Source organism: Cydia pomonella, chromosome 17 (assembly GCF_033807575.1).
Source record: "Cydia pomonella isolate Wapato2018A chromosome 17, ilCydPomo1, whole genome shotgun sequence".
Lineage (NCBI taxonomy): Eukaryota > Metazoa > Arthropoda > Insecta > Lepidoptera > Tortricidae > Cydia > Cydia pomonella.
The window spans coordinates 10,681,877-10,695,978 of NC_084719.1; the positions used below are offsets into that span (position 1 = coordinate 10,681,877).

The window sequence follows — 14,102 nt, forward strand, 5'->3', positions numbered from 1 at the left end:
TTATGAAACACGTATTCGTGTTACACCTAACCTTAAGCACCGGAACTATACATTAGAGTTATCCGAATAGGCGACCTAAAACGTAACAGAAAAGTACGATTAACAATTCAATAAAGTTACAGAACAACACATAAATAATAGTTATCATCGAATATCACTAACATATAATGATTGCTTACATGTGTAAGCTTTTATACTCGTATGCTGTTTTTAAACTATGCGTTTTCCAAAATAAAACAGCTGAAGAAAAGTCATTTGAAATTATCGCTTGTCATTTGTTTCCAAAACTTTGGTTCAAGTCTACATGTTGTAAAACTAGTGACACACTAAGAATTACAGTCAATGTGAAAAAAAAAAAAATTTGCTATTGAAACGTCTGCAAGAAAAACACCTAGAATTTTTTTAATTCAGAAAGTATTGGTCGGAACATCATCATTTGCATCATGAGCTAAATTAATCAGAGGGTAATTGTCTTGCCTCTCACGACACCTCCGAATTAGTGCCGATAGTCTGACAGAGACCGTAGTGCCTTGGAATGGCAATCAACGATTGAAATGGTTGGAGGGCCGCCAAAACCGACCAGAACTTTTGCTCAACACTAATTGGATTTGTAGCAAATTCCGTAGAGAATACTTTAAAATATCTTGTTGAATAAGGCTTTTTGATTTTAACTGGTGAATATAAAATCATGAATGTAAATCAGGATTATAATTAAGTAATAATGCAAAATTACCGTCAGATAGTAAGGTAAAATTATGAAGTTTCAAGAATCTTGTCTGTGAGCTGTTTAATACTTACTAAAGAATACCAACATACATTTAAGTAAGTGAACAAACAAGGTAATTTTGTAAGGCATTTTCAAAGCACATGACATTATCTTTTACATTCTAGCTTAAGACAATAAAGGTCAGTTTCTGACGTCTGCAGAATCTCCCAAAATGTAACTCAAATAGTCAAACTACTATGGAATCAATTGCCAAAAGTCGCTTCCGCCAATCACGCCCAATCTCCAACATAAATCCGAACACAATGTGTGCCCAACGTTTGTTCCGAACATTTGAGCCACAGTGGATTGCGGCGCCCGAAATGGACTGGAGATTATTACCGAAAACAGGCGGGGAACAGTATGCAGCTGTTGGCAACCGTTCAAATGTTCTCCCAGATGTTACTGTTCACGGGATGTTGGATCACGGTATATTATCATGATTAATCTTAGCGTGAACAGGAGTTTTATTTGTTTATATACTAGTTCGGAGACTTGAACTAGGTAAACGCGTGTGTGTGTGTGTGAGTGAATTGAACATAAGTAATACAGAGTTACCAATTTTGTAGGAATGACGAGTTCGGTTTCACAGTGGTTTTCTTTTGTTTGTGGAGTTATGTATCCCAAACACTTTGTAGCTAGTCAATTGGATGATAATAGCAACTTATAAGAAGATTATAAAAACGGATTAACGAACATCGTCTTTTATGCCAGTTTACTACAACCAAACTTCAACTTCACTGTAATCAACCACACCTACTTCGCAGTAGTATCCACGAACTGGTCTCTTTACACATTTACTGTATTAAAAACAGGAAAATTAATAATCACTATTATATTCAAAATTATATAAAAGCATTAAAGCTTTCCATTAATTAGCAATTAATCTTGAACCAACTATTTCCGCGCCTTGCTACTAACTACACATACAAAAAAACCATTTTTATTGGACATATGTGTTGGTTACGACTTTTACTATTTTAAAAAGTGACGGTCGATTTAAAAAATATTAACCAACTTTACACCTTACGCTATTGCAATAAGGCGAAATGTGTTTACATGTATTTGAGGTTGACTGCACAGAAAGTGCGAGCTCGGAACAACGACCGCAAATTAATTACATTAGTTGCGGCAACATGGCGTTCGATTAAACAGTTGTTAGCGCTAGTGCTTTGTTAGTTTTATTAAAAGAATAAGGTAAATATAATGATGGTAAAACAATGTAAAGTATAAAAGTAAAAGCTTAATAGTTCATAATATTAGTTAATTATAATGAAAAAAAAATGAGATTAAAACGAAAAAACTTGCTTCAGCAGCTCCATTGGTTCATTTATATATTATAATGAACTAAGACTGCTAATGCTAATGTAAGAAAATCGCTAAAGTTTAAATCAATATATCGAACGAACGATAATGAAGCTCGAAGAAAATTACGGTAATTTTCAAATATTGTGTTGTGTTGATATATGAAATACTTATACTGCATTCGTCAAGACGCCTTTGATATATTTTCTGTAGCTTCCACCTGCGACTTTCAGTCCTTTTATAAAAGAAGATATATTATTCTTTTTTTCGGCGTTACGCCCGTGCGCTATAAATTGTCTTTCTGTCCAGCGGAATTTATGCGGTTCTTAATTATGAGTAAACAGCACTTGAATTTTATTGGGGAATAAATTAAACGTCGGGAATCCTGACTCAATTTGAATAAACAAAAGTTTTTCCTGTGTGAAATTGAAAACACATATTTTTCAATATTTTCAAGCAGAAGTGACACATATTATCTACATATATGTGTCGGTGTTACGAGTATTAAAGTTTTTGTAAGGCTTATAAGTTCATTTAAGTTTACCTACTTGTTTAATTGATTAGGCTGGAATTGCAGGCGTACATAGGCTACTTACCATCAGGCGGGCCGTATGATTGTTTGCCACCGACGTAGTATTAAAAAAAAGGCTCAAGCTCATTTGCTAGACAAAGTCTGACTTTTCTTTAGGAACATTTACTATTCAACTTAAAATCTTAATGAGTACCCAACAGTAAATTCTATAATTACTTAAGCTCATTAAAATATATAATAAAAGTTAATTACCCCAAAAAACAAAAGCTTGCGTATTACAAGAACGCGCAGAATAACATTTAAGCTACTGTTAAACAATGTTAAAAATGTAGCTAATTATCACAAAGTGGGCGTATTTTCTTATTATAAGTACGAGTACCTACCTACTTCTTGAAATTTATAAAACGAACATTTCACTAGAGTCTTTTTAAATTGTGTTAAGGTTTAAAACTGCATCGAGAAATCGCGAAATATTACGAATACAACATTTGTTTAATAAAATTGGAATCGATTTATCATGGCTTTCTTGTTCTGTAAATAATCATTTAGATCAGATTTCTATAGTTTAGAAAACAAAATTATAACAACCCACTTTTCTATTTTACGAAAGCTCTATTTAACTTCGTGGTTGCTTTCTTAAACTTCTTACTGTAGCCGTTTGTCATGAAAAGTGATTTATGATCTCCCGTAATGTTAAAAATAAAACGTTACCATAAATCTAAATTCGCTTCAGTACATTTTTAGACTAAAATGGATATAAATGCACTTGGTTTCCTGCTCAAATACAAATCAATGATAAGTTATCTACAAACTCAACTCGTCTTTGTCGTACATTATTCCATAAATTCATTACTAAATCTTATATAAAATCTGTTTTAAAAACACAACAGGTTGGTTTAACAATCGTTAAATAACAGACAATTCAAAGAATTAACTGGTATCCCTTTATTACCAGGCACATTTCTCTCAAAGGCGGCCGGCAATTAAATTAATTATGCAAGTCTGACTCCGGAATCTTTCAAATTTTTAAGTACCCAAATCCAGTGAAAGAGTTTTAAAACGAACCCTTTACCCAACCCTACCCTCTTTGTCCCCTGAGACACGTACGGAGCCGTCCCTTTGCTGACGTTTAGCAGTTTTTTGTCCTAACAAGACCGGATGCTTGTCGGCCTGTATCAACATCGCTTATAAGACAAATGGAGTTTTGCAATGCGGTTTCAGCAAGTCATTTCTGAGAAAAAGATTTCTTTTGTTACCAAGTTAAATTGAATTTAAATCATATATGACCAAAACAACTTGCTAAAAAATGATTGTTTTCAATATTTTTGAGCTATTGTTCATATCAATGTTTATAAATAAATCGTCTGCGGTGGCAGTTTGGCACCATTTTTATCACTTAACACTATGCCAGTCACTTTTGCGCTTACATACTTGTTCGAACGTGACAGACATGGTGACAAATAGCCCTACAGATGTAAGTAGTTTTTAAACGTTTTTAAGCCGTTCGGAAACCAGTCGTTTATGTATATTATATCTTATACCGGCGATATACTCTTCTAAACTGATATTATATTAGGTATGTCACTGGGCACCAAAGGATAAATATTATGCCCATTAAATTAATGTTACGTATTACATAAGGTAATATTAGAAAATATTTGTCAAATAATACAATTGAAAAGTCAATCCAAGTTAATGTGGGTAGTATAATGTAGGAATGCCGGAGCAAAAAGTGGACAAGTACCGTGAAGGCCGAGGGAATGAGCAAAACAACAAATAACAAAGCGAGCAGACAAGGAAATGGGGTCAACAAGAATCACTGAATGTTGTATTCTGGAAATATAAAATAAATGAGAGATCTTAGATAGCTGAATAATGATTATTTTTATTTTTAATTAACATATATTTTTTAAATTTAATTATTGGATCAGACAGACTGACATCAGACAGGAAGCCAACAAAGTTAAGTTACCTTGTAAACTGCATAAAATAATTATTAAGCATATAGATATAGAAACGAATTTCATTGCAATATAAATATAAGAGAGTAGAGACTGCACGATCCCACAGTCAAACCGTGTAAACTGTTTTGTGGGACTCCGTATCTGTTTGAGATGTATCATTTTATATTAATAATAAATAATAATAATAATAAATAATGTGCTATATAATGTCAAACCGAAACAATTGAGTCATTATATATGCACTATGCGGTTAATATGATAAGTCGTTACTCGTATCACAAACATTTCTACATAGCTTTTACTGGTGAAATGCACCGCATCTGCAGCATTTGCGAGCGACCATTAAACATCCATGACTTCCATTAGTATCTACCAGATTTCTCATGTCTCCGCTCGTAAAACCAATGATTTTTTATCGCGAAATCTGCTTCCTACATCATTTTTGTCAGCTGTTTATGTCATGAACAAAGGCCTCACTTTCCTCCCGCCTTCTGCGTAAGTCTTTGAGAGTTCTTCTTGAACGTGTAAATCGTTTTTTTATTTTTTTAGGTTCAGCGACGATATATACCTACGACGGTGTTTAAACACCGTCTTGGTAACAATTTATCAATCTTTATTTCATTGAGAGCATAAATTTAAGAGTAAAAACTAATGTATTTCAATAGGTGAGTTACGAGTAGAAGGTGTTGGTAGTAATTTACTGGCAATGAATATGTAATATAAATTGCTTTCTATTCGTAGTCCTTAATTATTACTACTGTTGAGTGACAGCTGAAAGATGAAATCCATAACAGTTTCAAATCAGAATCAGGCTCATGGACGTTTCCAAGACAAACGACTGAAAAGAAATCGTGTATGGATGTAAGTTTAAGCTATTGTAACCCGTAATTAGAGAAAATGCTTTTTCTCTCGTTTTCCGTTACGCCTTGATAAAATATAAATTCGGAATTTCCGTCAAAACTAGTTATTGCAAAGGTATTTCGTGATTTTTTTGTCTTTAAAAACTCAGTTTCTATTTAAACCTATCAATAAAATCATTAAACTCTGATTTAAACACAGAAATCGTAAAATCTCAAAACAAATTGCAGATACATAATGTATATAGCTTTTAATAATAGGAAAGGGCGAACAGCCTTCTCACAAAGGGTTGGAATCGGGATCAACCAAATGAATTTCTCTTATTAGCTTTTTCGGGATGGGTTGTGAAATATGTGTACCTATAAATATTTTTTATTTGTATATGAAGCTTCTTTTGCCAGTAATATGTACTTTTTCTTGTTAGATTCATAACTGGTCGTTAATTGCATATGAAGACAATGTACAAAAGAAAAGTTAAACTGTAATAAAAAAATATCAAATAATAGAAATTTGGATCGTACGAGTATGTGCCCTAATAGCTTTAAATTAACACCGTGTTTAAGGGTGCTTTACGACCAGATATGTGGTATGCTTGCTATGCTATGTTTTCATACATTGAAACGCAACTCCAGCTACAGCTACGTGTAAAAACATAGCATAGCACAGCATAGCACATCTCTGGTCGAAAGGCACCCTAAAAGGGCAATACTTACACTGGTATAATTGTTGAGAATCATTTAGAATAATTCATAATATTGATTCATTTTGAATGCAATAGTATTTAAAAAAATACATTTTCACGTATAACGAATAATAGAAGAGTAATATAATAAAAATTAAAATACTGACTCATTTAGTTGAAATTTATTTTTATTTACTTAGATCTATTGAATATAACTTTTTTTTACTCAAGATCTATCTCAGTTTGCGAACACATTGTTTTCTGTCAGCAAAGCGTAAGACACACCGCTTTACTTCTACTTGAACATACAAGCCTGTACAAACAGTTACCAAATTCAGCACTTTACGGAATGAGCCCGCACCCCGCGGTACTTAAGAGGTTGCGTTGACAAAAGGTTCAGTTACAAATAGAAATTTTGAAAGGCATTCACTTCGTGTATGTACTCTACGCTCTTTGTTTGTGTGAGTAATTTCATTCGAATAGCGCTTACCTGGAATTATAATTTGTCAAAAGCCTTTTGTTTTTTATTCAAAGTCATCGTGGTTGAATCGACAATTAATTATCACGAAACAAAATTAATTACGTGAAAATTACAAATATAAAGAAAAGTGAATTATTTCTTCAGATAGTAATCATACAAGAAATACCATTTGTCAATCGACTTGCATACACGGTATGCGAGCACGCGAATTTCAGAAGTATTCTGCACCGATAAAGTTGGCCTCGGCCTCTCAAACTTTCGGTATGTTTGATTCACAGTATATTAGCAAAGTTTGCGAACCTCACAATACAAAATCACTTGGGACGATTTTCTAACGTGATAATTCTTCAGCCACCACGGGGGCAACTTTTATCGCACATTGTGGATACTAACTTACATTACGTATGTTGCCAACTCACGCAAACTGTGACGGAGTTTAAAAGGTAATATAATTCATAAGGCGACGGATTTACAGGGCAATGTTAATGCTTGCTTACTGCTGGCACACGCAAAGAAATCAGGCACGTTTTAAATAAAAGAGAAACCATTGTAAAAGATTCTTTGTTGACAGCTTGGCGTTATGAATAAGCCCGTCTCATTATAAAGCGTAGCTGTGGACTGCAGGTGCACGTACTGTACACAGGCTACTAAGTAGTACTAGTATACCTAGTTAGTGGTATAGTGGTACAAGGTACCTATGCATATGCTAAATACCTTTGATGATATCATTGGTACCAATTTTTGATATTTATATTATAACACCTACTAATGTTAATAATGTGTGTGGTAGTCAACAATTATGAGTTCAAAATTTAAAAGATTTAACCTCGACTGTGCTGAATACAGCAGAAAAAATCGTCTTCGAAAAAATGCAAAAACATGACTATAAATTCTTATCATACACGGACAAAAAAAAGACATCAATGTTGTGTTTAGTCTCAAAAGAAATGATAAACGGCCAGCTATTAAGTATTTTTACTAAGTCACGATTATACAGCTCGAAGGCAGTCCCAATCCAAAACAGATTGTAATTTTATCACAAAGAACTAGGTCGGTGTTTATTTGATCAGGTCAGCATTATCATTATGTCGACTTCGTCCATAATGTATTACATAAACGTCAAGTAGCAGCGGGGTCTATTATCGGCACGCTTTCAAACACTGTTAATTCATGAAATAGGAACATTTCACTGACGGTTTTATCACTAAATCTAAACTTGCTGTATATTGTGAACTAATTTATTTTCTTGAGTATTTGTACATAAATTATATGTATTTTTATGTGAGCAGAGACCGATGTCTATTTGCAGCTTCCATTTTTTACTGAGTGAACTTAATAAAATATTGTAATACATATAGCAAATCAATGTGAAACCAACAATTAAGCGCATTTTAATTAATACTGTTCTACAGAACAGTTATACCATTACTCAAAGTTCGCTTTATACAAAATAGAATTAAAAATAAAAATAATTATTAGGTAATGTGATATCGTTATGGAAACTCCATCCTGAAATAACAAGGACGACTGAAATACGGAAATCTATTCAAACAGTTTTTTAATCAAGTGCTCCGTGTTAAAACCTAAGGCATATTAATTTTTCAAATCTTATTCTCTCTGACCACAATGGAGCAGCGATTCGGATTGGTCTATGTTCAGTCATAACTCGTTAGCTGCTGCCTCGAGCGGTATGCTGCCCTCTTTACACTGTAAGCGTGGCTTAAAAAAGGCGAAAACGCCACGACTCTTCTATTGACCTACTGCTTTTGGTGCGTACAGGGTACAGTTTGCAGAAATCGCAGTATTGTGCAGAGCGCGATCCACGGCCGTTAATGAGGGTGAAACAAAAACAACCCATCTCATCCCGGTTTGCTGCTTAGTAGTGAGCTTTCGTAAAATTTCAGTCCGCACTTACTCGGTGATTTTATTGCTGACGGTTCGTTCTCTACCGTTATCAAGTAAATGATGACTTATTTATAGACTTATTATATGACTTTTGTTATAGATATATGAAGATTTCTTTTATTAATCATTTGTTAACGAAACAAATCAAATATTAGCTTTTTAGGGTACTGTAGTTAATAAGGAACCCTTATAGTTTCCCCACATCCATCTGTCCGTCAATCCGCGGCTTTGCTCCGCGATCGTTTGTGCTAGAAAGCTACAATTTCGCTTGGATACATAAATCATGCATGGCAACAGGACAGTAAAAATTCACAAAAAAAATCTTTATGCCAATGGTGTGGAGTATCGTTGGATAGGTCTTTCAAAACGAATAAGGGTCTCCAAAGAACATTTTTTGATAAAGGTTAATATTTTTGGAAATGGGCCCTTCTCTAACTTTTGAACCTTGGGTGCCAAAAATATGAAAAAAATCATATAACAAAAACTTGATCGGTCCAGCCGTTTTTGAGTTATTTCAAAAAGTATTCATTTCTTAGTACGTAAAAAGATATACAAAACGCTGCGAAGGTACTCCCTTATGCTTGTAATGATAGAATAGATTTGACAGAATAGTAACTACGGAACCACTACACTCAACATGGCACGATATGCTCTTGGCCGATTTTTATATGATATGATGATTAAATCATATTTGAGTAATTTAAATAGTATGAATATTTTTATACCTCTATTATAAAATTATTTTTTTACCTACGTCGCTACTACGTACTTTGTTGAGTTTTATCGTTGTGATCTCTATATAGAAGCTTACATGAAGTATGCGAGGGATCTGATAAAACATTTGCTTCAATTTTCAACAAACATCAAAATAAATATAAACTGTCAGAAGTTCTATAACTCCGTTAGTTGGTAGCTTTAATTGTAACATTAACAATAGTTGAGCAGTGTGGGTGTCAGGTGAAAATTAGTTCAACAACTTTCAGGGGCTACTGCCTGTACCTAGGTTAAAATAGTTTTCAAACAATCTTTTGGATACTGGAATCCACTTCGAATAATTTAAAAACTGGGGAATAATTTGTTCAAACTGAAATTTAGATAGATGTGATAAAACTAGAATCAGGTACTTACCTATATTTAATTATTAAGGTTTACTATTGATATGGATTTTAAAATATTAAACTAATATAATATTTCATCGTCCACGTTAGCCAGACAGTACAGAGTCCAGTTAGAGCTTTCGTAAATATTACAAAGGAATCAGAGTCCTCTCACCTATTTGATCCCAGAATTAACATTAACATTATGCATTAAACATTACTTTGCGTACGTGCTATAGTATAATCTCTCAGCTTCAGTCTCAGGTGATCGTTAACATCATGGAAATTTGGTCCATGAAGAAGGCAAAGGAAGGTGATAATTTTAAAACAATTCCTATCATCAGAACCAAAGCCGTAATAAATAAAAAATGTGGCGGTACAGTAATACGAATTTCGTTTTCGATGTTCAGGCTTATAAAGTATTATACGGATTTGATTTTAATCTCATTTGTCGCTCTTCTAATGAGTACCTAAGCGTGACGAAAATGTATCCTTATATTCCATTCCACCGCTTTCTAAGAATACGTGCGTAGATAAACGAAGGTATGTTTATACCTCATTTTAAAGCAAAGACAACACAATCTTCGTTACACGCTAACAGGGTGTTTTCGCTTCTGAAAACAGGACTAAACGAGCGAAACACCGGTTCTTGTTATTTTAGGACTACATGGTCTCTTGAGACCGGAAAGCTTGCCGCTAAAACCTGCTAACGATTTAATACTAAATATTTAATTCACGTAATTTTAAAATGTTTTCGTTATATATTAATTTTTCGGCATGTAAATGCTTTTCTATATTAAAACTTTATTCAAATATCAAATCAAATCATTCAAAAGTCCATAATGTGTAAGGAACATACTAATATTTAAATATAGGGCTAGTTCAAACATAACATTATAACAATTTTTCACATAATGGGGCATGTAAAAATGTTGTCTAGTTATCAAATGATTATGCAACCTGAATGGACAAATAACTTACTATGAACCCTGTTTAATCATCTATTTTTGATTTTATTTTCGAATATATTCGACAAGATTAAGAATGAAGCTAAGCAAACAAAATATTGATCTAACTAAGTTGAATTCTAGTAACAAAGTGAGTTTTCTGGTCTACCCAGAATTTTGTATCTAATGTACATCTACTAAACATAAGTGAGCCAAGCATATTACAGAGACGGGTGGAATGTCGTATGTCATCACAAAGTTCTACATAGCACGCATAGCTTCCTTGGGCGGCCCCCTAATATACATTCCTGCTGCGAGGCCGCTTTAAGGATAAAACCAAAAAGTGACAAAGACAGACATACAATGTGAACGTGTCAAGGTTTTTACTTTGGAAATATATTCATGAAGGTTTGAAAAAAGAAACAAAATAAGTTACGTTGAAGTAGTGAGGGCTACCACGTATGAATACGTCGTTAGAGGCGCCAGTGTAGCGGGAGGAATGTCATTGTTTTTTGAATTTTTTGTAAAATCTCAGATTTTTATTGAAAATATGAGTCACGGTTAATTAAGTGTCAGTAATTTAAAAGGGGAGCGAAGAAAAGGGGGTGCAAAACTAACCGGATAGAAGGAGCAACTTATTATAGAGGTTAGTTTTTTTACAGTATGGTGTTATGGTATGTTTAATACATATGGCTTGAAATTAAAAACTTTATCGCGCCCATAATAACTTTGACAGCTGTATTTTAGACCTTACTTAACAGTTGCGCCAATCACAAAAACGGTAGATATTTGGATCTAACAAGAAAAACATTTCTCACTAGATCCATTTTGGATCTATAGACTGGATCTATCTAGAATGAAGGATTCGAAAACAGGGGTAAGACAAATAATCCTCCCCGATTTCGAATTACATGTAATATTTTTACTGTTGGCAACATTGTTCCAAATGTCATTTACTCGTGCCGCGTTGCTTAGTTGTCTGTCCCCACATGAAGTCCCAAGTCGTGTGCTATGAGCAAAATGTCATTTGTGATGTCCAAAAGTTCATCTCATGAAAGGGTTAATTATTATAACAACAAAAAACCCGACTAATTAAAATAATGAATCAGACTTTTTAGTATTATTTGTGGGTATGATACATATATTTTTCAAAGCTAGTGAAAAATGTGATACCCATATATTGCTATGGTAAGAAAAAAACAACCCCCCTCCCCTTTTAAAACGTATAGCCTATGTCACTACCACAATTCTGTCGAATTCTATGACACCTCATATGTCAAAAACTGTCCAGCCGTTTGGGTTGTAGGGCATACCAAAGAAATGGACAAACATTACTCTCCTTCTGACGCAGTCGGGTAAAAAACCATGCCATCTTATCCCACATAGGTTTTAATGGCATCCGATATTATTGAACAGCAAGGCTTGCAACACAATGGCAGGCAACTTTAAATAACGAAACTGATAGCTGACATTTTCATAATCAAACTAAGGGATTGTGTCACTGTTGACCTTTACCGAACTTATTGAACGACTAGTTGAACAACAGCAGTCTACTGCATCAGCATTGTCAGCAACGGGACAATTGGGCAGATTAATAATAGCGTTTATAATTGTCTGCCGGCGGGGTCAAGCATAGACTACATCCCACAGACTTCGTCTATTGAAGAATAAATGAGGCTCGGGTCTATTACATATGATTATTTTAGGTACCATGAGGTTCAAATTTACATGGACTATTTATAAATGACTTTATTTCAGATATCAATTTGTGAATGATGTTTTTGATATCAGTCTGGAAGGCTTACTCTGGAGTTCCAAATCGCCGAAGATCGCAATGGACGCCCTAGGTTCCGCTGGAGAGACGAAGTGCAAAAAGACCTTAGCGAACTCAGCGCCGTCGATTGGACAGAGAAACATGTCGGTCTTTGGTGTCGGAGGCCAAGTTCCACTTCGGGTCGCTGCACCACAGCAGTAAGTTAGTATAATTAGAAACCCTTCTGTATAGCAAATTGCAGAGACTTTATGAATGGAATTCATTTATAAAGTGACTTTTGCAGGTGTACAATCAACTGCATCATACAATACATATGTTTACTACAACCCATGTTTACCCCTTGGAATTATTTTCTAAACAAAAATCGTTACTTAGACAAGTTTGTACTTGAGTGTTGGTTTGTATTTGTAATTAATACAAGTAATTTCAAAAACGTACGTAAAAACTGAAATGTTCTGCTCTTATCACAAATTAGTATGGGAGCACCGGTGTATGATAAACGCTATTCATATTACATAAACCTTCTAGTAGGTTAAAGATCTGTAGGGCCGGGGCATTAATTATACCAGCCTTCGGCAATCGATCATCAATCAAGCGATAGGGAGACAGGGGGCCATCCCCATGATAGGCCCTCTCGGGACTTGTCTGCGTGTTACCAAAACTCAGTACCTAACGTACATCGAGAAAACATACTTCTGTCAGAATGAAATATAATAATTATTGTACTATTCAGTCCGGAACTGTTGGGCTCTAGAGTATAGTTAGTGATTGATGATTGCTCGGCCTGATCATAGGAATTCTTAGAAATTATGTATTCGGCCTAATAGCCACTGCTAAACTAGACTTTATAAAACCCTTGTTAGCTCATTTCATTCTTAATTTAAGATAGTATACTAATCAAAAAGTAAAATGAATAGATAACCATGATTTATATTAAGATTATTAAAACATTTATTTTAGATTTGGCATCTACAAGGTTTTGAATTGATTCAACCGCCTGCCATTAGCGTCAGTTTGACGTGATATCTGCCTCAGGAACAGATCGTCTTTTGTCAAGGACTTTGCGAAGGCAACTTCGAAATTACCAACGCCTAATCACTTTCATTATAATTACCGTCACCTTATTTCCGATGGAAAGGTGACGAAAGAGTAAATAGGGTCAAAGTCTTCTTAAATTTATTTGACAGAAGTTGAATTGCTTAAGATTTGTTGAGTGTTTGTTGCTTAGCCAATACTATACGTAGCTCTATAACTATTTGTCAGTATCACAAGTGGGTAAAATATTAATGTCGTTGATTGCGAGGGTTGCGAAAATATTCTAATTCTCATTACCAATGCGTTATATTGTACTTTAATAGGTTTCCTGTTGGATGGAATGAGATTTTTCCCCTTGGGGAATATAAATTTTTTTCGCGATGCTCCGAAAATATACGATGACAAAATGCCAGACTTACATTTTCTTGTAAAAAATGGCAAACGGTTAAATTAAGTGTAAAAAAAAATCAAAAATAAAAATCACATAGTCCAGCATTTGGTGTTAGCTTTTATGTAACTAACTATATGCCGTTGCGTTTATATATAAGGTGCTAACAAATTAGTTACCAATATATTTACAGCTTACTTCCTTACTTGGCTCCTGAAGTGTCGTTAAGTATGAAACATTATAGGTATTTATGATGTTTTTTTCGAGAAAATTGGAAAATAAATTTGCTACGTAAAAACATCCTGAAAGTCCTGAAACCTCATTGAGTAGATTCTGGAACCTCTTTTACCTGACACTTAACTGGCCACTTC

The 14,102-nt window shown here is 34.2% G+C and overlaps 1 protein-coding gene across 2 annotated transcripts in view; it reads right to left on the reverse strand.

The window, feature by feature from the left end:
• Window positions 1-14,102, reverse strand: part of LOC133526958 (protein unc-13 homolog B) — a 330,171-nt gene that overhangs the window by 61,609 nt on the left and 254,460 nt on the right. The gene's annotated exons all lie outside the window — the stretch shown is intronic.